Source organism: Panicum virgatum, chromosome 2N, assembly GCF_016808335.1.
Source record: "Panicum virgatum strain AP13 chromosome 2N, P.virgatum_v5, whole genome shotgun sequence".
In the NCBI taxonomy this organism is placed as follows: domain Eukaryota; kingdom Viridiplantae; phylum Streptophyta; class Magnoliopsida; order Poales; family Poaceae; genus Panicum; species Panicum virgatum.
In genome coordinates this window covers 68,254,314-68,278,368 of record NC_053146.1, presented here as the reverse complement: position 1 = coordinate 68,278,368, position 24,055 = coordinate 68,254,314, and the positions used below count along the sequence as shown (strand labels likewise).

The 24,055-nt window shown below is 51.8% G+C and overlaps 1 pseudogene; it reads right to left on the bottom strand.

Moving 5' to 3' along the window:
* Window positions 1–13,328: 13,328 nt before the first annotated feature.
* On the bottom strand, window positions 13,329–14,571 carry LOC120662962 (annotated as a pseudogene).
* Between the last annotated feature and the right edge of the window lie 9,484 nt (window positions 14,572–24,055).

The window sequence follows — 24,055 nt, the reverse complement described above, 5'->3', positions numbered from 1 at the left end:
AAGAGGGTCCCCCTGTCGAACCCCGCGACAATGCTGTATGGGCTGCCCTGGAATGCTATTGAGAATAATACGAGAGGAGGCAGTGGATAAAAGAGTAGCAATCCAGCCACACCACTTGTTGCCGAAACCTCTTGTCCGAAGCACCTCAAGCAAAAAAGGCCAAGCTAGGGAGTCAAAAGCTTTGGAGATATCCAATTTGAGCAGCAATTTGGGCACTTTACGTTTCCTGAGGAGTGCCGCAGCTCTCTGAACATATTTGTAATTGTCCAATATTGATCTTCCCTTGATAAATGCGCTCTGATTTAACCCGATCAGCTCTGACATGAATGGCCTAAGCCTATTAGCCAGCAGCTTGGATATCAACTTGCCAAAACTATGCACCAACGAGATAGGCCTGAAATCCTTGGCTTCCAGAGGAGTCGGCACCTTCGGCAAGAGCACGATGAGCGAATTGTTCAGACTGCGGAAGCTGCAGCGACCAGAGGACCAGAATGAGTTCAACGCCCACATGACATCATTTCTGATGACCGGCCAGGCAGTCTGATAGAACGCTCCAGTGAAGCCATCTGGCCCCGGAGCCCGGTCAGTAGGTAGCTCCTTAATGCCAGCCCAGACTTCCTCTTCGGAGAACGGTACATCCAGCGCCGAGAGATCAGTAAGAGGAATATCAAGCACTGAGAGATCAATAGTTGTCTCTCTTGGGGTTTCCCGGCCCAGAAGATCAGTGAAGTAGGAATACAACACCTCTGCCTTTTCATCATGTGTCGTTGCAACACGGTCTCCATCCCTCAGGCTAATGATCTGCTTTCGACGCCGCAGACTGCGAGCCTTGAGGTGAAAGTACCGGGTGTTTGCATCACCCTCCCGGAGCTCGCGCACTCGGGATCTTTGCCGCGCGATGGTACGCTCGAGCGACGACAATCCTAGGCACCGTTGCTTGAGCCCTCGACGCAGCTCAGATTCGAGCTCAGAAAGTTGCCTTTTGTCCTGCTCCTGATCGAGCCGCAGAATGACTTCCCGAGCTAGCAACAACTGAGCCTTGACGTTGCCAATATGCTTTGCAGACCAGCTCTGCAATTCCCTACCAACATTCCGGAAGAACTGATCAAGACGCCGGAATGGATCATGTACCGAATCCGGACAGTGCCATCCTCGGGAGACAGCATCAAGGTACCCATCAAATTTTGGCCAAAAGATCTCGAAATGAAATCTTGGCTTCGAGGAGAAAGATGCATTCGTCTGTAGGAGCAGCGGGCAGTGATCGGAAGCATCGGAAGAGAGAGCATGCAACAGGCAGGAGTGAAAGCGCTCCTCCCAATCCAAGGAAACAAGAACACGATCGAGTTTTACCAGTGTCGGTCGCCTGCGCTCATTGCTCCAAGTATAGGTGCGTCCGAACAAGTGAATATCCTGGAGCTCCAAATGATCAACCACCTGCCGGAAGCGACACATGTTACGTCGGTTGATGCGGGCATTGTTTTTATCTGATTCCTCCAGAATCAGATTAAAATCGCCCGCTACTGCCCAAGGGCCGTGACAGGCATCCCTGATAGCTTCAAGCTCCTCCAAGAACAGCTCTTTCTCCGCGTCGGGCTGCGGGCCGTACACCGAAGTAAGCCACCAAGCCTGCTGCTCGGCATCGCTAGGTTGCACCCGAACAGTGAGGGAAAAGCACCCCAACTGAACCTCAGAGAGCGTGGCAGCTCCCTGACGAGCGGCAATGAGAATGCCACCACGTGTATCAGACGCAGGGAGATACGCATAGTCCATAAACTGGACACCAAGCATGCTCATCATGAGGAAGTCAGTTACAACATCCAGCTTTGTTTCCTGGAAACAGACGATGGATGCACCAGATTCTTCCACCACCAATCTAACTGCATCACGACGGGCTCTCGAGTTTAGCCCACGCACATTCCAAGATAAAATGTTCAGATTATCCATGGAACATGACAACCTTGTCTTCTGCTATTCAAGCAGGGGTGGCGTTTGCTAGATGCTGGGCATGTTCACCCGCAGCAGCCTTCCGTGGTGGGAACGCCCCGTTGATAGCATCAACATGCCCACGTAAAAGACCATCATGGAAGACAGTGGAGAGGTTGCGCCTAGCCGCCTCCGACACCGGAGCAGAGTCGTCCAGGATGTCTAAACGTCGCATGAGAAGGACCTCCCCCCGCCGAGCAACAGGAACACGAGAGAGCTTGTTGTTGGCGAGGCGTGTGCTGCAACGTCTTGTCGTAGATTTGTCGGAGGAAGGCAGGGGAGCAGGGCGCGCACGACTGATTTTTGGCGCCATTGGTGTAGAGGTGGGTTTCTGAATAGATTTAGAGAACTGGTCAACCTCCGAGTGGTGGGCGGCGACCACCCGGCCCACAATCTCAGACCCCAGCCCATCAGGCGCGGCAGAGCCACGGCCCAGCAAGTCAGCGGTAGCCGCCGGATCAGCAATGTAGCCCAAATCCTCCGACTGTGCTGATGGAGGCCCATTGGCCTGAGAGACGCCAGCCCTCGCGCACGTTGCCACAGAAGAGCCCAACGGCACCTTCACCGCAGCTTCGACATCAGTACCCGACAGCTGCCGGTCGAGCGTACCGACAGATGCGAGCTGGGAATCCGCCGAAGCGCGGGCGCCTTCCAGCCGCATCGGGTCCGCTGTGCTGTCTGCTCCCCGGATGTCAGGCATGCGGAAACAGACAACCGCAGGATCACTTTGACCGCCAGGACAGGATGAGACAGCTGCACGCCTACAGGCTACAGCTTGGACAGACCCACGCGTCGCCGCCACAACGGGAGGGAGGGGAGACAGTTGCACGCCTTCGGTTTGAACAGGCCCGCGTGTCGCTGCCGCAGAGGGTGGGAGGGGAATCTCCTCAGTCGCGCCAGCGACCGTCTCTTTTTCAGGGAAGTGCACAGGAGTAGCGCTTTCCGAAAAGGCTGGGGTGCCGTTGCAGGCCCCCGTGACCCCGTCAGTGGTGGGGTTCTCCCCGACGCCATCGCTCGTCGAGTTCCCCGCCACGAATGCCGGTGCAGCCGCCATGATCGCCGGCGAGCCCGCCATGGCCGCCGCCGAAGAGCCCTCCATGATCGCCGGCGAGTCAGCCACGGTGGCCGCTGGAGGTGCCGGAAATGGCGAACTCGGCAAGGAGGCCACGGGAGGCCCTACCGCGGAGAAAACCGTGATAGGTGGGAGCTCCGCGCTGGCCGGCAGGATCGCAGTGGAGACCGGCACAACCGCGGCGTGCAAGGTTGCCATGTCAACTTGTGCCGCGTCCCTCGGCGTTGAAGTATCCCCATCAGCGATCCCAGAGTGGATGCGGAAACCATGCATGATGGGGCCTTGACCAAGAGACGTGAGATCCCGCACGGGGTTCCCATCATGGCCATTGTCGCCATCATCGGAGGGGATGGATGGAGACGTAGACGGCGACCTGGGACCAAAATCCGCCATGCTCCTCACATGCACCAGAACCTCGTAGGTGAGGATTCTCCTGCGGCGCAAGTAGGGAGGCAGGTTCCCAAATACGACCTGCTCGAACGTCGGCTCCAGCTCAGCAACATGGAGTGGCCGCGACGTCGGGATGGAGTACATGTCATTGGTCCAAGCGGTGAGCTTGAACGCAGTCATGTCGGTCTTGTTCGATGTGGGCGAGTTGATCGACTCGATCCAACAGGACGGGGCAAGCAGCTTGCTCGCCGTGTCCACGGACCAAACGTGAGGGGGGATGCCCTCAAGCTCGATCTTCACGCGCTGGAACAGCGTGGTAGAATCGGCGTGCGCCAACCGTGTCCATTGCCGGAAGCGGAGCATGGTCCCCGCCACATGGACACCACCGGCGGAGAAGAGCCGGTCGCGAGCCGTCTGGCTGTTGCAGAGGACGATGAAGTTCTCGGGGTAGAAGGGCCGGATGGTCACCTCGGTCGCTGCCGACCCGCCCAAGGCAGCGTCGACGGAAGCGGTGAAGGCCTCCACGGAGATCCTTTTGCCGGCGGCGCCGGCGTGCGCAACGAGCGCAAGGTGGAGACGACTATCCTCAGTCGCGATGTCGGGGGAGTAGTCGATGAAACAGCCCTCGCCACGCCGGCGCACGGCAGGAGGCTGGATCTCCAAAGCTTCCGGCTGCACCGGGCTCGCCGGGCGGCTAGGAGGCAGCGAGGGGGTGGTGCCCTCAGCCGCGGATCCTCGGATGGTGTCAGGAGTCCGAGAACGGTGGCGAGGACGCACAGTCCGTCGAACACGAACAACCCCGGCAACAGTGTTGCCGGTCGGCGAGGATCTCGGGCGCTTGCAGTCGCGAGCGAGATGCCGGAACCCGTGGCAACGCAGACACCGCGTCGGAAGCTTGCAGGTGGCCACGCGGTGGTTGTAGGAGAGGCAGTTGAGGCACCGCCCCTCCATCTCCGCCGGGATCCTGGAAGGCCGTGACGGCGCGCCCTGAGCGTGGCCGCTCTGCCTCGACGCCTCCCTCCGCAGAACCTCGCACCAACCCTCCGCGTCCGGCGGGGAGAAACGGCGATGACGAGGCTGCGGGGGTGGGGGAGGAACCACACGGGGGCCGAGGCGCTGGTGTACCGGAACGCGGCGCGCCGGCGGCACCCGCACGTCCCGGGCCGGGACTCGTCGGGAGGAAGGCCTGCGGTTGTCGTCGCGACCCCGGTGTGGGAGGCCGATGACGAGCTCCGTCTGGCGGCCCTGACGACGAGAATGCGGGCGACGAGACGGGTTGCGACGTGAGTTCCCTGGACGCTCCCGGGGGGCCTCCCGCACGTCAACCTGCGCCAGAGAGGAGCGCACCTGCGAGGGGCCGGCGGCCGTGGGCGAGGAAGGGTTGGAACGGCAGACGACGTCGCGGTAGGACGCTGGTGAAGCCTCCAAGCTCCCGCCGAAGGAAAGGGGGGAGTCCGCCCAGCGCATCTCCTTGTTCCGGCCGGTAGAGGACGCGCCTGGGGAGAACGGTGAGGCAGACGCGGAGAGTGGGGTGGACGACCGCCGTGGAGTGAGGTCGGCCGAGGGGCCGGTAGGAGCGGGGGTACAGCGCGGCGAGATCAGATCGGAGGCATGTGGGGTGGCCGTCGGAGTCGGAGTGACTACCGACGCGGAGGTGGCCGCCGGGGCCGAAGAGACCACCGGCGCAGGCGAAGGCGGCAGCTGGGATGGGGGGGCGCTCCTCAAGGGGGTGGCCGCCAGCTCCGGGATGGTCGCCGGCGCAGGGAGGGGTGGCGGCGGGGCAGGGGTGCCCCGCGATGGGGAAGACAACAGCACCATACTATAGGTGGTGCTTGGAAGATAGTTAGCTGACTCGGTGATCGCCGGCTTCGTCATCCTTGGACGCCATCACGAACTCCTCGAGCCACGCCGTTGACGCCGCCTGGGCCGTCCCGTCCATGGCGTTGGACCTGCCCAGCAAAACAAACGGCGCAACCAAAATCAAAACAGGAAACAACAGGGAGACAGGTCCAAATCGAACAAACAAAAGCCAAAATCACGACGTGATTACTGAAAATCTAACAGGACGAGCCTAATTCGAACCAGGAAACAACATGGGCAGCACTCAAAAATGAAGAGAAAAACAATCATGGTCACCATGAGATTACTTCAAATTTAACGGAGGAAACGAGGCCAAAATAGAAAATAAAAACAGATCCAAATACAGGAGCACAAATAGTTACAGCTACCGGCAATACAGAGCACCAGATCAGAAAGACCCGCCAGCAAAAAAAATCCAAAAGCGCAATCACCTACACAGGGAGCGGAGGTGAAGTAAAAATCGCCTCACCTGGGAAGCGTTCCTCAGCTAGAAGATGGGGAAAGTGAAAATGAACTCACCGTTGCGCGGGAATCAAGAAATAAAGGAGCGCGCCCCCCCCCCCCCCCCCCCCCCCCCCCCCCCCCCCCCCCCCCCCGAAAAATTGAACCACAGACCAATGACAAGTGGGCCCCATCAGACAAATCCTTTACCCACCGCACATCCTATAGACCAGATCAGACGCTTACGCTGGGGTCAACTCATAAATCGGACGGTTACAAATTCTGGTGCCAGATCCGATTAAAATACCCGAGCAATGTTTAGCTTTTCCCAACAATAATGTATGCTGAACCCAACAATAATAGTTCACCGCAGGAACACTACCCTCCCTAATCCATATATCAAAAATTGTACTCCCTCCGTTCCAAATTATAGGTCGTTTGCCTTTTTTGATACCAAGTTTGACCACTCGTCTTGTTCAAAAAATTTATGAAAACATAGTTGTCGTGGTGCTGCAAACCACAGCCGGGTGGCGGAAGGCACCCGCCCTAGCCCAGAGGGTGTGTACTCGGGGGTTAGCTAGTCCCAGTTAGATCTCACTCAAGAACACGATAAACACAGCGGGATTAGAGTGGTTCGGGCCGCCGGAGCGTAATACCCTACGTCCACTGTGTGTTCCACTGTGTGTTGTATTGCCCTCCCACGAGAGTGAGAGAGTTCGCGAGAGCTTGTGTGTCCGGAGAGTTTGTAGTGCGCAGCGAGCGCCTCCCTTTTATATCTCAAGGGAGACGCGTACATAGCTGTTGGGTCCCCGACAGGTGGGCCCAACGATGTAGTATAAAATAACATACTGTTCATACATCATGGCATCGCAGGCAAAGGAGATCTCTCTTCTGGAATCCCTTGCCTGCTCCTGGAGTCCCTCGTTCATCATGTCCAGGCGCTGTCTTGTCGGGACGATGCCAGACGTAGCTAGTGGCGTCGCCTGCCACGTAGCTGAACGGGCTATGTAGCTTGCGGCGTAGGCGGCATGATGGAAAAGTGTCGTGCCGTCGTATCCATTTAATGCTGCAGACGGGCTCTGCGCGGGTGCGGCACAGGCGGCTGCACTGTGTACCTTGGTAATACGCAGTGCACAGTGAGGCCTGACAAAGGCTGTCCCGCGTGCCGCGGTGATAGAGCACGCCTCAACCATCCGCATTAAATGTGGTGGGTGGGCGAGTCTCCTAGCGGAGGACTCGCGCACGAGCCCGCGCCCGTGCCTCCGGGACATGTGGCGGCTCCGGACCCCCACGCGGTAAGGGGGGTCCGGATGAACGCAGGAGGCCCCGGACCCCTATGCGGGGTCCGAGGCCTCGGCTGTCAGCTCGGAGCTTCCCTTCCTTAGAGACACGTGGCGTCTCCGGACCCATCCCCAGGCGGGGAACGGGTCCGGGGCTGTTGGCTTGGTGAGGAAAGAGCCTGACCCGTGGGGCCTGGCTACTTCGTCCTTTGCGCGTAGTTACGGATAACTACGCAGGTCCTGCCTTGCCGCAGTAAGAGTGGGTATCCCTGCTACAGGGTACCGACAGTGGCCCCCGGGCCCACCTTGGGGGAGGTACAAACCCGCAGGTGGGGCCACTACTGCGATTTGGCTCTGCATAGCTTGAAGCTTCTTATTGCAGGGGCCTTGACCGGCTTTGACCATCCATCGGGTTGTTTGCTGCCTCATCACACCGCAACGGCTTATTGACTCATGGCCCCCACGCACAGTGGCTCACCTAGTCACGCGCGCGACGCTCGGCATTGTTGCGGCCGGAGTAAACGGATCATTTACCACCGGCGCAGTTCCCGAAACGCTCGGCCACGCCAGCGCTTAATACGCGCACGTCAGCTCAGCTTCCGCCTCGCTCCGCGCGCGCAGGGGCGACGGTTCAGGTCCCGTCTTTTCGCACCCTTGTTGGTTACCCGCTCACCCCGACATAGGACGTTGGGGCCCCGACAAGTGGGCCCAATGTGACTGTGCAGCATACTACGCAGAGTACTCAAATGGCTACAGTGGTTACGAATCTTTCCTCCGATATGATTCCATCCCCTGCTGACCCTCTGACGAAGGGAGGTCTTCTCTTGTCCCGTCAGCAAGGAGCCCGTTGGGGGAGCGTAGCTTGCGGCGTGACCTGTTGAGGCTATTATGTAGGCGTCATAATGGGTGAAGCCGAGCCGTCTTATCCATCTGTTATGGCAGACTGACAGGCGCGGCGTGGGCGGCGCCAGTAGCCCCACTATGCATCTTGGTAATACACGATCAATAGTGCCCCCTGGTCAAAGAGTCGCCTCAGCTTCTGCTACATCAATGCGGACGTCCTTCTACCGCAATGAATACGGCGGTAGGTGAACCTTAATATGGAGACCAAGTGGCTTTATATACGTGCCTGTGTTTGCAGACACATTGCGGCTCCGGACCACCCCGAGGCGTAATGTCGATTCCTTCCCTTGGCGAGGGGTCCGGTTACTATACCGGGGGGTCCGAGACCCCAAAAAGGGGGGGTCCGGGATACCGCGGGGATCCGGACCTCCACGGGAGGTCCGGAGCCCCCGGCTGTTCGGGCTGAGCGCCTGCTTCTTCCGGAACACGTGGTGCTCCCGGACCTTCCCCAGCCGGGGGACGGGTCCGGGACCGTTGTCAAGTGAACAGGGCTCCGGATCGCAGGGGTCCGGCTGCTTTAGGTGTAGTTAAGGATAACCACAAGGCTCTTGTCTAGACACTGCAAAAGGGGTACCCCAGTTCTGGGGTACCGACAGTGGCCTCCGGGCCCACCTCGGGAGAGGTACGAACCCGCAGGTGGGGCCTACTATCGTGATGTGTTCCTACACAAACTTGATTGCGTCGGTGAGCTCATGCAGAGAGCGGGCGCTCCAGACCCCTGAGGCCGGTACACTAGTTGCCTGGTCCAGGTACTAGAGTGCTCTCCACAGGGTGACGAAGGTGTAGGCTTAGAGTGCGGAACCAAGCTAAGCAGCTACACAGACTTCGGATCGCTCAGGGAGCAAGCACCATTTCCCGGACCCGGCTCTTGGCGACCGCGACGAGCAGTCTCCGCCGGAGCGGGCCACCGGAGTGGACTTGAGTCGACCGTGGCGAGCGGTCTCCGTCGGAGCGGGCCACCGGAGTGGACTTGAGTCGACCGTGGCGAGCGGTCTCCGCCGGAGCGGGCCACCGGAGTGGACTTGGAGCGTTGCTGACAATCCCATGGATTACGCCACCGGACCTCGCAGCAAGGTATGGGAAACCAGGCCTTATACTAGAAAGGAGCCCGGGACCTCTAGGGGCAGCAGCCTCGGATACTAGGGAACTCGTAACAGGGCAGAGAAGTACATAGGCTTAGGGTACATTACCAGGCTTAAGCTATGCGGAGCTTCCCTACCCCAGGATACGGCACCACTTCTCCTGAGGAGGTCCCTAGGGGTCCGAACTGCCTTCCAGCTAGAAGGGGTGTCCCCACCTGACCACAAGTTAGCAGCTCAATTTGGATTGTTTAGCAAAAAAGAAAGGACTCCACACGGAAGAAAGAAAACATGCAACGCCGAACGGAGAAGTGCTTTTAGGTTAAAATAAAGACAGGACTGAGGAAGCAAATCTCCTTTATTGCTTGACTCGTGGTGTACATCAGAGGTCGGGATTACGAGGGCGGACCTCTACCGCTTTGGACCACTTGCTGGTGTCGCCTGTTTGTGCGATGATGCCAGAGGCCGGGTTTACAAGGGCGGACCTTTACCGCTCTGGACCACACATAGGCACCAAATTATTACAAAGGAGAAACACACTCAATCCTATCTTAGTGATAACCTACAGCCGTCGCCCCGTAAGGCGTGCACGTTGCTGGTCGTAGTGGAGCTGCCATCTTGGGGGCTCTTCTGAGTCGTTGGGGCGATGGCGCCCTGGACGTGCTTGTACAGCATCATCCAGCATCACCTCGGGAGCTCGGGGGACCACTCCTTGCCTAAGAGCTGTCACATGCTTAGGTAGCATGAGACAAATTCTTTGGTTTTGAATGGGAGTGGTCCCCTGCCGTCGCCGTCTGCCGATGGAAGCCAACCTGATGGCCGCTCATAGTGAGCCAAAGCCAGTTCGACGCCCTTGCGCAGCAGAAGGACCGGTGCGAAGCGCGGAGAGGTGCGGTCGTTCGCCGGCTTGTCCTTGGTGCTAGTGTCAGGGGCCCCCGCGCCTAGTGGCGGGGCCCTGTCTGCTGCACCAAGCACCTCGGGTGGTGCTGGCGACGACGCGATGACACGGCTAACTTCCTCCGGGATGGCCGTTGGCTCCAGGCTCCATGTTGAGAGAAAGCCTTGAGCCGACGCCATACGACCGCAGAGGAAGCACGGCTGCTGCTTGAGAGAAAACCTTGAGCCGACGTAGGGGCGGCAGCGCCCAGCGGCGCCTCCGCTGTGCGTTGCCGCGCTGGCTCTGAGGTGTCGCAGTGGCGACGCACAACAAACGCCGCTGCCGTGCGCCGCAGCACCGTGGGCGTTGGCGCCCCAGTGCCACGGCATGTGGCGTGGGTGACGTCTTGCCTTCCTTCATCTTCTCGTTCGCCGTTGCAGAGGATGAACACAGCCCCAGAAGCCTGAAGATCCAGCCAGCGCCTGACCTCCCCACGGACGACGCCAAATGTCGCGGGATTTCTAGGGTACCCACAGCCGGGTGGCGGAACGCACCCGCCTATTCCCAGAGAGGGAGTGCTCGGGAAGGTACTAGGCTATTGGGCTAATCTAGCTCTGAGACAAGCACACAAGAACACACGATCTAGAGTGGTTCGGGCCGCCGGAGCGTAATACCCTACGTCCACTGGAAGAGGTTTTGATCTTGGTTGTGTATGAATCTATCCTCTGCCGGGTCTTGGCTTTCACCCAGCCTAAGTTTTTCTTCTAGCGGGCGCCCCCTTTTATAGACCAAGGGGTGCGGATACATAGGACGTTGGGGCCCCGACAAGTGGGCCCAACGTGACTGTGCAGCATACTGCGCAGAGTACTCAAATGGCTACAGTGTTACGAATCTTTCCTCCGATATGATTCCATCCCCTACTGACCCTCTGACGAAGGGAGGTCTTCTCTTGTCCCGTCAGCAAGGAGCCCGTTGGGGGAGCGTAGCTTGCGGCGTGACCTGTTGAGGCTATTATGTAGGCGTCATAATGGGTGAAGCCGAGCCGTCGTATCCATCTGTTATGGCAGACTGACAGGCGCGGCGTGGGCGGCGCCAGTAGCCCCACTATGCATCTTGGTAATACGCGATCAATAGTGCCCCCTGGTCAAAGAGTCGCCTCGGCTTCTGCTACATCAATGCGGACGTCCTTCTACCGCAATGAATACGGCGGTAGGTGAACCTTAATATGGAGATCAAGCGGCTTTATATACGTGTCTGTGCTTGCAGACACGGTGCGGCTCCGCACCACCCCGAGGCGAAGTGTCGATTCCTTCCCTTGGCGAGGGGTCCGGTTACTATACCGGGGGTCCGAGACCCCAAAAAGGGGGGGTCCGGGATACCGCGGGGATCCGGACCTCCACGGGAGGTCCGGAGCCCCCGGCTGTTCGGGCTGAGCGCCTGCTTCTTCCGAAACACGTGGTGCTCCCGGACCTTCTCCAGCCGGGGGACGGATCCGGGACCGTTGTCAAGTGAACAGGGCTCCGGATCGCAGGGGCCCGGCTGTTTTGGGTGTAGTTAAGGATAACCACAAGGCTCTTGTCTAGACACTGCAAGAGGGGGTACCCCAATTCTGGGGTACCGACAATAGTCAAATTTAAACCATTCTTCAAGAACTTGTATTAATAAAGCAAGTCACAACAAGAGAAGTGATGTTTTACACAAATTTTTGAATAAGACGAGTGGTCAAACTTGGGGTTGAAAAAATCAAATGATCTATAATTTGGAACAGAGGGAGTAATGTACATGCTTGTCTAGTAGTTATATAGGTGCCGGATACTATCGCTCGACTAATGCATTTATGCAACAAAAAAATTAAAATTATATGACTAATAATAGTCTAAATTGACAATGTACTTAGCACCCTCAGGCATGGTAGAATTAGATTATGTTTGGATCCATGGACTAAATTTTAGGCCCGCACAGTTTCATATTATAGTTACTAGAGAACTAAATAACTGTGCCAACTAAGTTTTATAGGGATAAAACTCATCTCTCATCCTATGAAACTCTCTCCTCTCTACTCGCCATATCAGCAAAGTCGATGATGTGGCATATAATTTAATGCCATGAAACCGCCACTGAAATTGACCTTAGTCCACAGAACCCACCTAATTCAGACTAAAGTTTAGTCTATATATTTTAAATGGTCTTGTACATAAAATTTAGTCTATGGATCCAAACAAACAGAAGTTTACTTACCTAATGTTTAGTCATCTACAGTTTAGTCTTTAGTTCTATTAGCTTCCGTAAAATAAGAATTAAAGATTTAAGATTGGTCGGGAAGCTATGTCTGCCTTAGGTATGGATGGGCGTTCGGGTAACCTAGAAAATTCGGATCGGATATTTTGGATTTTCAAAAATTCGGGTTTACAAAAATGATACGCGAAATTTGCCCTGAAAAAACAATACCCGATATTTCGGGTTAGGGTTTACCCGAATAACCTAATTTATGCAAAACAGCACCGCATGCAAAGTAATAAACCCCTTGCCCCTGATGGTCTAATTGCAGCGCTGGGCCAGAGAAGACGAGGGTTGAGGCACTGGCGGTGGTGGGTTCGGCGCCCTGCTGGCCTGCACTCAAGGTCTCGAGGAAGCTGGGACCCCGGGGAGGGGGGGGGGGGGGGTAAGGTGAGGTGGAAAGCGACACCAGAGAGAAGAGGGGCCTCGCCGCCTCGGCCTACAGTCACGCTGCCGGTGGTGGTAGGTAGTGGTGTGGTGGCGGGTTGGCGGCGGGCACCTGGGTAGGGGCAGTGGGGGTTGATCGGCTGGTGGCTAGGGGTACTGGGGTGGCCGGCTGGGCTAGAATGAATGACAATATTTTGGGCTGGACTATTTCTCAGGTTGTTTGGTAGTTCGGATACTATAGTCTGATACCCAAATTACCCATAATAATTTCGGGTACTGTGAGTTGAAACCTGAATTTGAGTTTGGATTTTTTTAGATTCGAGTTCGGATATTCCTAATTTTGTTTCGGATTTTGGATATTCTGCCCAACCATAGGCTCAGGGGCGAATCGGGGTGTTGTAGCCTGATGGAATTTGTTAAATCGAGCCTGATGGAATTTGTTAAATCCAGTGGAAGCTGCCCTGGCCCCTGCATGCGTGGCTCCGCGACTGCGAGGGACACAAGACCTTTTCATAAGTTGTTTTGGATCTTGCGTCACTACACTTCGGTTTCGGCTGTCCGAGGATCTCGCCGCTCGCGCACCGTTGCTTGTCGGTTGTCGCGTTCAAACGAGCCACCGTTGGGCTATGGCGCGCACCAATCCGCCATGCTGGTAACTGGTCGCTCTATTTGGAAAGGAAATTCTAGGGCGAGAAACAGCTGTAATGGAAAACGGATGACACCAAAATGCACAGTCCAATGGAAGATACTGCAAATAAATGGCATGCACAGTACTGAAGAACCAACAGGGATTGTGAGTACAAAACATAAACAGAGCTTATTCGGAGTTTTCCCAAACAGTACAGAAGAACAACAGAAAGCCGCCCGCGCACGATGCCTGCATTTTTGCTGCTGCTCACTGTGTCGGTGCCGGCATGTTGGGCGCCTTCCCCACCGTGTAGCCGCCGTCGACGACGAGGTTGTGTCCGTTGACGTACTTGGACTCGTCGGACGCCAGGTACAGCGCCGCCCTGGCAACGTCCTCCGGCTCGAGCACCACCCCTTCCATCTCGTTCAGGTCCCTCTCCACGATGAGCCTGTGCTCCTCGGCGCTCATCCCCGGGTACCACTCCTCCAGGATGCGCATCACCCGCGGCGTCGCGATGTAGGTGGGCGAGACGGCGTTGACGCGCACGCCCGAGCGCGCCAGCTCCCCGGCCACGGCGCGCACCAGCCCCACCACGGCGGCCTTGGAGACGCTGTACGGGTGCGGCGTCAGCATGCCGAGCACCCCCGCGACGCTCGCCGTGCAGATGATGCTCCCGCGGCGCCGGGGCACCATGACCCGCGCCGCGTGCTTCACCCCGGCCACCACGCCCCGGGCGTTCACTGCCCTGACGCGGTCGAAGTCGCCGAGGTCCAGCGCACCCAGCGCCGGGCGCGCCAGGGACCCCACGACCCCGGCGTTGTTGAACATGACGGCGAGGACGACCTTGGCGCCGTTCCGGACGAACTCCCTGGCCGATGCCGCTGGCGGCGCCGGTGATGACGGCCACCTTCCCGGCCAGCCTGCAGTTGGATCGAATGGATCAGCCACGACCACGTATGTATATGTATGATATGAGACCATGAGTTGACGGGCACGAAGGATAATGACGGCCACCACTGCACCTTTGTGAGTCTGCGGCAGCGGAGAAGTGTCTGGCGACGCCGGGCAAGGCTGGCGGCCCAGCTCGGCTCTTCCCCTGCCTGCTTCAATCAACACACGAAGAACCACAAGTCCACAACTAACTCATTTTGAACACCAAGGAACATAAACAGAAGCATTTGCGGTTGTTCTTGGTTAACAATCCAGTCATCGGATCATATTCATGTATACCTCACTATCCCCCCTCTCATTCCCCGTTAGTTTCTTGCCTGGACAACTTGCTACTGTTACTCTTTGTTCGGTATTTCCGTTGATGAAATGGAAATGGGGGTTGCCTCGGATCGAAAAAATATTCATGTATACCTGAGGACCTGCTGCGCCGCCTTGAAGAACATCTTTGAATAAGTACCCTACCCTGCTGCTGCCGCTGCGTCTCTCTCTCTCTCTGCAATGACTACCCTGAACTGAACTGGACTGGACTGAACTGAACTGAACACTGCTGCTCTGATCGATCTTGGAGATGTGACTCCATCTTTTTTATGAAAATTTTCAGGTCTTTCTCGCCGCCCATCCTGCGCGCGGCGCGCGTGGGAGCATATATATATTAATTAATTATTAAAATATGAGATGAGAGAAGCCGTGGATTAAAAAAAGCTTATCACCTGTGACAGAACCGCCAAATTAAACGGCTTAATTAAGCGTAATGGCCATCATCTAAACGCATCAGGCGCATTAGCTTAAGTGTAACCTGACAGCCTGTTTCCAACCCACAGGCCGATCGAAACACACCAGAAGTCTCGCGCGACGGCGAGCACAGACGGTACCAGCATAATATAATTTCCCAAAAATAGATAATAACATAAATATTTATAAAACAGCTTTAAATTTAGAATTTACATAAAATAAATGACAGCAGCGGAAGAGAATATGACCTGAGAGAAGGAAATTTGATTGAGAACCAATAAAATGAAATGATAACTATGAACACGTGAGGACGTCACATCGAGCCCACTGATGCGAATCCTGGTTAGCTTCTATACCTGAAACAGGGTAAATAACAAACCCTGAGTATACTAATACTCAGCAAGACTTACCCGACCAGTGGGTATAACTTAGCCCACATATCTAGACATGCAAAGCTTTCTGGCTGGTGGATTTATTTGCAGAAAAGCATCTAAGGGTATATCCTTAAATTCAATATTTTAGCTCCAAATTTCCATATGCTTAAACCATGAGCTAGTATTTGAAAATTATAAGCAACCATAGCAACCATTGAAATATTAAATCAAGATAATTAATTTTTAACCACCATTTAAATTCCATATAGCATCACTACGATGTGGTGCTGTGATCAAGGTGCTCATATCCGAGATGCGACGTACGGCGGATCGATCCGATTTAACCTTGCAAGGTGGACCTAACCAACACGGCATGTATTTGCCCCGTCGGACTATACATATCAACCATTCCCCTCCCCGCCTCGAACTACAGAACCGCCCCACCTACATATAGTCAGCCGGGCTCAACGAGAGACCACCAAAAGTAAACATATGCATCCCAATTCTCCGCGACTACCCGACTCGCCCTAAGGGGTGGTGATGAAGTTCTGTACTTTCGAAACAAGGCAGTACTCGGCTTACCGGTTTCGACTACCTCCTACTCCCGGCATGCGGTTAGTACAATTCAAACTCGATCACAGGGCCAGGCAACGAACGGTCCTTAACCGACACAGGCGGGGCTAACCTTTCCCCGCCCGGTCTCCACTTTCTTTTCCTTATCCAACCTATTCCAGTATTCCATATACTCAAAATAACGAGATATCCTATATCTCGCGAGTGACCCGAAATCACTCGTCTTCTACCGGGTTCTATTAAGCATAGCATTTCTATCGTCCTCTACACACTAGTATAACTCGAGGAGACCTAGGGATCATGCAACTAGGGTTTAAAATAATTCCTGAACCTAATGCGCAAGTAATAGAAACATAATATAGGTGTCATAGTTTGAAATAAACGGATGTGCACCGGGGCTTGCCTGAGATTAACACTGAGTCAGTGTTAGTTAGATGATACTCGCTTGGCAAGCATCTGCCTTCGGTCATGCACATCAGGATCCATCCATCCATCCATCTTCTAGATGTGTCCACAATTCACCGTCTTCTGGCTTGGCTTCAATGTCACATCCCTCACGTGGTTCATCTATCGTACCTAAATGAAATGCAGCAATGCATATGTATGAATGCACAGTTCTGAGTTGCTCAACAATATAGATGCTATTATTTTTCCTTCACGATAAAGTTGTAGTCTAACAAGTAGCAAACAATCATATCACATGGGCAATCATTTATAGCGTAGTTAACTACATTTCTAACTACCCAGGGCATCATGATCAACGGCACAAAAGAAGTTCACTAACTGCACAAACAAGCAATAGTTGATTCCTATAACATGCAGGTCATGGCTTGCTAATAATTAAATAATTCAGTACATAAACAACAAAAATTTCAGCAAAAATTATTCTAAACAGAAGGTACAGAGAGCAATCTTCTCTGTAAAAATCTTGTCTTTTCATGCATCCATTTAATCCGAACAAGTTTGGACAGTGGTGTTCATTTAGTATTGGAAATACACAGAAAAAGTTTCATACATATATCTAAATCAGAACATCCAGAAATAAAAGAATATATTATTCTACTAGATCTAGCAAAAACTAGGGTTTCATCTAGTTAAAAGTATTAACTAGTGCTCAAATTTTTACACAAATCTAAGCATAGCATGAAGTAGCTACCCACCAAAAATAACCCCTAGATAGTGAGTAGAACTCCTAGAATAATTACAACCTATGTAATCTAATCTTTTTCCTAGATTAAAATACAGACATAAAATAAATATGTGCATGTAATGAAAGTTGTAGATATTGTTGCAAGGATTCCAAAACATTTTAGTTTGCATTTTTCTGATTTTTCTACGATTTTATATTGAATTTACAAGTTTGCTGTTTTTGAAAACAAAAGAAAAAGGAAACGAACTTTTGCATCTAGGCCCCTGAACTTCTATTTCTTCTCAGCATGGGTCCTTGGCGGACGGGGCAGTACAGGGGAGGTTCGGGCGGCCGTTTTCCGGCGAGGTTCGGCCCCGGCGGCGAGGGGGGAGTTGGGGAAAAGGTTGAGGGGGCTCGTGCGCACCTGTGGGTGGTGGTTTGGGGGCTCGGGGTGGTCTGTAGGGGTGGCGCCACGGCGAGCGGCGGGCCGGCGGCGAACTGAGCCGCGGCGGCGGGGCTCCGGCGAGGTGTGGAAAGGGCGGCCGGGCTGGGAAGGTTCAGCAGGGCCGGGCGGAGTGGAGGCGCTCGGCGACACGGCCCAGAGGCGCGTGAGCGCGGCTCGCGGCGAGTAGCAGCTTGTCGACGGCGGCATGGCTCGGGAACGAGCGCGGAAACAACGGGAACGTGTAAGAACGAGGAGAGCACAAGCATCAGTGAGTCGAGGGGAGTCGATTTCTATACCTAGGTTGGATGGAGAAGGACCGGAGGTAGGACTTCGACGGTGAGGGCGGAGGTGCTGTCCATGGTGGTCTGATGGTCGGGAAATCCTCGATTCCCAGTCGTGCGACGGCCGGAGCTCGATCTGAAGGGCGGGCAAGGGAACTAGGGAGGTGGTGAATGGCCTGGGGGTTTGGTGGAGCTCGGGGCGAGCTCAAACGGCGGCTCGGCGTGGGGCGTCGAGGGGCAGCCATGGCTCGGCTCTGCTCGCTCACGCTCGAGCTGGAGGAAGAGGAACGGGAGTGCGAGCGAGAGTGAAGCCAGGTGGCGAGCTCGGGAAGACGTCGTGGACGACTTGAAGACGTCGCCGGCTAGCACAGCACAGCAGCTTCGAGAGGGGAGGCAGCTGGCCGATGGCCATGCCTTGCCCTGTGCCGAACAGGGAAATGGGATGGCAAGGATGGAAAGGTGGATGACGAGTGGGCCATGGCTAATGGTGTTTTGACCAGCAATTAGCGCTTGATCCATGTGCTAATCACCGGGTGTTACAATCCTACCCCCTTAAAGAAATCTCGTCCCGAGATTTAAATGGGGAAAAAGTAAAGGAGAAAAATCGATGAACTCAAGGACAAGGATCGGCCGAAATAGGTGCTCGTCTCTAGATTAACTAACGTAGCTGGATTTAGTGGTATAAACACTGACAGCTGATTTGCTAATTTCTTACTCAACCTGGTGCTAGAAGATGTAAGTTTCATAGCAATCATACTATCATTACCTAGCTGGAGATTAACCGTGCCGCTGTGTGCACTAATCAATTGTTTTTCCACACTAAAAAAACTCCAGGGCTTTAGCTTTTGCAGCAAGTGACTGTGGATAATATATGTGGATACAATCACCATCAAAGTCGGTTGAAAAGGGCCAGTTGACTATTTTGATTCTAGCACACAGTATGATTTTACGAAGAAGAGAAGTTCTAAGCTTCTCAACAATCATGAATCAAGGAGGTTTTTGGGAAGACTCAAATTCTCAATTTGGTGGGGAATCTTAGATAGAAAAGACATCAAAGTGAGTTTTAAGGAACTCTGGGAAACTGGAAAGAAAGGACATCAAGACAAGTTTTTCTCAAGAATATTCTTGCTCGATATTGTTTGTTAATTAACTTGCATGATGCAGGATGCACATGATGCCATGCCAGTTAGTGGACAATACCCAGAAACTCAAACCTAAACAACCCGTCCGCACTGTTATTCGTCTAGGGCCTACCCCCTTAAAGATGACGAAGTAGAAAAAAAATATTTTATGGGTTGCATAAAAAGACAGTCATAACAGTCCATGTCCCTCCGTACTTAAGCGCCAGCGCGCACCCAGCGGCACAATCGTATGCGTCCATACGAGGCACTAGGTTTCGTCGCGGCACTATAGATCGAAAGACAATCACCGCTACGAAAGAAAAATCATAGAAAGCAATCCAATCAGCACAAATTCAGAGAGTTTTTTTTTAGATTTCAAAAACATCAAAAGTTCTACGAAGACATACGGGACACACAACGTTAGTTAGCCTGTCATCCGGGTTTCACCTTGTCAGACCCATACCTAAACAACGTATGATTATGCAATGCAACAATATTGCATTCCTATTCATGCAAGATGACTATAATGCATGTGATTAAAATCTTTATCTTATTCACATTGATTCGAACAAGAATGCAAGTGAATCCATATTAAGGGTAGGAATCAAAATGATTAAGAATAAAGGATATCAATACTCGAAGAACAATAGAATGTCTCTAGTCGTCAAGGAGGGCTGGAATGGATTATCGTTGGGCATCGGAACGAATGGCCTAGAGATGAGGATATATGATTTTGAACTGAACATTGATCCATAGTAGAAAGCATCAATATTTGGATTAACCGGAATGGTCATTGAGTCACGGATAGGATAAGATTGGCTGATTACGAGATAAAAGGTATACGACGAAAACCACCCGAGGACTTCATTTAATGTTAACATTCCTACTTTAACTATCAAGGAGGACAAAATCGGTCAAAAGATTCTAACCTTAGAAACGAGAAACACCGACCATACTACTATGCTCACTTCGCACGTCTATTGCTTGAACCAGTAGATAGGTTTTGTTCAAACATACGCATTTATTTTTCTACTTCCCTAACGACATAAGGTCTGAAATTACCGAAAGTGAGATGTACATGGTACAAAGAAATTCATACGGAAATACTAACAAACAGTCAAAACATAATAGTATGCACGATATAATGCATGCATGCACGACCTGTACATTCTCGCCAGAATTTTGCCAACATAACTATATGGCAATATACGTAGACATTCGGTGGCATACATACGTACTCTCCCTATTATATATCTAGTCGTTTTGTACTCGTTCTAGCTCACGCAATCGTTTGTTAGTGTACCTGCAGAAAATCACATGATATACATATATATATATCCACGACTGGACCCTTCGTGCCAGCACACACGAACGGCCCTCATGTGTCCTACGCCACATGGGTAACGCATATGCAGTTGCCCACATATTCACACATACATCACCATCCACTATAGAGATGGCGCCCATGCGTTCAACGCTGCATGGACAGCGCTTCATACATTACCAAGGCAACGTATTCACTTCCCGTACAAATCGCCTTACGGGACACCCAAGGGTAAACGTGCCCCAAGGTACACGGTCATGGCCAATCGCATGACAGATTTACATCTCGTAACATTGCCTTACGAGATGGCCGTGATTGCAATCACACGGCGGGAAGTCCGCGTTCAATATCAGGCGGCAGATAGCGACAGGCTCATTTGAATGGAGCCTTATCACATCCTCGTATGCTCATCATACGGGACCCGCGCACGTATGAAACACGTGTACTATTCTAAGGGACTACCAAGAATGTTTACCTTGCTTACCTTAGCGTAGGTGCGTCGATACAATATTAAATAAAGGTTGTACAAGAAATTAACTTTTGACATAAATGTAATGTGCTGGAAGTTAGTTGATATTATATAGAGCCACCTGATACAACTTACACTATATAGGGCTTACGTACTAATCTTCCCTAATCCCTTAAGCGCAAAGAAGCGTATCTTTCTAAAACTCATTTTTTTAATTTTGAAAACACTAAAAATAATCATGCTAGTACCCTCCCTGGTGCATTTCAGCTCTGATACCAGCTGTGACAGAACCGCCAAGTTAAACGGCTTAATTAAGCGTAATGGCCATCATCTGAACGCATCAGGCGCATTAGCTTAATTAAGTGTAACCTGACAGCCTGTTTCCAACCCACAGGCCGATCGAAACACACCAGAAGTCTCGCGCGACGGCGAGCACAGACGGTACCAGCATATTATAATTTCCCAAAAATAGATAATAACATAAATATTTATAAAACAGCTTTAAATTTAGAATTTACATAAAATAAATGACAGCAGCGGAAGAGAATATGACCTGAGAGAAGGAAATTTGATTGAGAACCAATAAAATAAAATGATAACTATGAACACGTGAGGACGTCACATCGAGCCCACTGATGCGAATCCTGGTTAGCTTCTATACCTGAAACAGGGTAAATAACAAACCCTGAGTATACTAATACTCAGCAAGACTTACCCGACCAGTGGGTATAACTTAGCCCACATATCTAGACATGCAAAGCTTTCTGGCTGGTGGATTTATTTGCAGAAAAGCATCTAAGGGTATATCCTTAAATTCAATATTTTAGCTCCAAATTTCCATATGCTTAAACCATGAGCTAGTATTTGAAAATTCTAAGCAACCATAGCAACCATTGAAATATTAAATCAAGATAATTAATTTCTAACCACCATTTAAATTCCATATAGCATCACTACGATGTGGTGCTGTGATCAAGGTGCTCATATCCGAGATGCGACGTACGGCGGATCGATCCGATTTAACCTTGCAAGGTGGACCTAACCAACACGGCACGTATTTGCCCCGTCGGACTATACATACCAACCATTCCCCTCCCCGCCTCGAACTACAGAACCGCCCCACCTACATATAGTCAGCCGGGCTCAACGAGAGACCACCAAAAGTAAACATATGCATCCCAATTCTCCGCGACTACCCGACTCGCCCTAAGGGGTGGTGATGAAGTTCTATACTTTCGAAACAAGGCAGTACTCGGCTTACCGGTTTCGACTACCTCCTACTCCCGGCATGCGGTTAGTACAATTCAAACTCGATCACAGGGCCAGGCAACGAACGGTCCTTAACCGACACAGGCGGGGCTAACCTTTCCCCGCCCGGTCTCCACTTTCTTTTCCTTATCCAACCTATTCCAGTATTCCATATACTCAAAATAACGAGATATCCTATATCTCGCGAGTGACCCGAAATCACTCGTCTTCTACCGGGTTCTATTAAGCATAGCATTTCTATCGTCCTCTACACACTGGTATAACTCGAGGAGACCTAGGGATCATGCAACTAGGGTTTAAAATAATTCCTGAACCTAATGCGCAAGTAATAGAAACATAATATAGGTGTCATAGTTTGAAATAAACGGATGTGCACCGGGGCTTGCCTGAGATTAACACTGAGTCAGTGTTAGTTAGATGATACTCGCTTGGCAAGCATCTGCCTTCGGTCATGTACATCGGGATCCATCCATCCATCCATCCATCCATCTTCTAGATGTGTCCACCATTCACCGTCTTCTGGCTTGGCTTCAATGTCACATCCCTCACGTGGTTCATCTATCGTACCTAAATGAAATGCAGCAATGCATATGTATGAATGCACAGTTCTGAGTTGCTCAACAATATAGATGCTATTATTTTTCCTTCACGATAAAGTTGTAGTCTAACAAGTAGCAAACAATCATATCACATGGGCAATCATTTATAGCGTAGTTAACTACATTTCTAACTACCCAGGGCATCATGATCAACGGCACAAAAGAAGTTCACTAACTGCACAAACAAGCAATAGTTGATTCCTATAACATGCAGGTCATGGCTTGCTAATAATTAAATAATTCAGTACATAAACAACAAAAATTTCAGCAAAAATTATTCTAAACAGAAGGTACAGAGAGCAATCTTCTCTGTAAAAATCTTGTCTTTTCATGCATCCATTTAATCCGAACAATTCATTCATTCAGACAACTCTTAAAACAAGATTGAATTATACAGGTCAAACCAGAGCAAAACAGAAGTTGAAAATTTAACAGGAGGTCGACACTGGGATGAGTTAGCTACTGTGAATTTTTCATGATTTTATCTATACAGAATTAATTCTGACAAAATAAACAAAACAAACATCAATCTAACAAGATTTATTTTTAACTTCTGTTCTAGTCATGAACTGGTGCTCAAACTTCATGGAAAAGCTAATCTATTCAAAAAGAACACTCAGAAATATTTTCATGATTTAAAACAACATAAATTATTTCTCATAATTAAAGTCTTCTAAATAAGGATTAAATAAAATAAATAGCTACACAAATCTATAATTAACGAAATTTGGACAGTGGTGTTAATTTAGTATTGGAAATACACAGAAAAAGTTTCATACATATATCTAAATCATAACATCCAGAAATAAAAGAATATATTATTCTACTAGATCTAGCAAAAACTAGGGTTTCATCTAGTTAAAAGTATTAACTAGTGCTCAAATTTTTACACAAATCTAAGCATAGCATGAAGTAGCTACCCACCAAAAATAACCCCTAGATAGTGAGTAGAACTCCTTGAATAATTACAACCTATGTAATCTAATCTTTTTCCTAGATTAAAATACAGACATAAAATAAATATGTGCATGTAATGAAAGTTGTAGATATTGTTGCAAGTATTCCAAAACATTTTAGTTTGCATTTTTCTGATTTTTCTACGATTTTATATTGAATTTACAAGTTTGCTGTTTTTGAAAACAAAAGAAAAAGGAAACGAACTTTTGCATCTAGGCCCCTGAACTTCTATTTCTTCTCAGCATGGGTCCTTGGCGGACGGGGCAGTACAGGGGAGGTTCGGGCGGCCGTTTTCCGGCGAGGTTCGGCCCCGGCGGCGAGGGGGGAGTTGGGGAAAAGGTTGAGGGGGCTCGTGCGCACCTGTGGGTGGTGGTTTGGGGGCTCGGGGTGGTCTGTAGGGGTGGCGCCACGGCGAGCGGCGGGCCGGCGGCGAACTGAGCCGCGGCGGCGGGGCTCCGGCGAGGTGTGGAAAGGGCGGCCGGGCTGGGAAGGTTCAGCAGGGCCGGGCGGAGTGGAGGCGCTCGGCGACACGGCCCAGAGGCGCGTGAGCGCGGCTCGCGGCGAGCAGCAGCTTGTCGACGGCGGCATGGCTCGGGAACGAGCGCGGAAACAACGGGAACGTGTAAGAACGAGGAGAGCACAAGCATCAGTGAG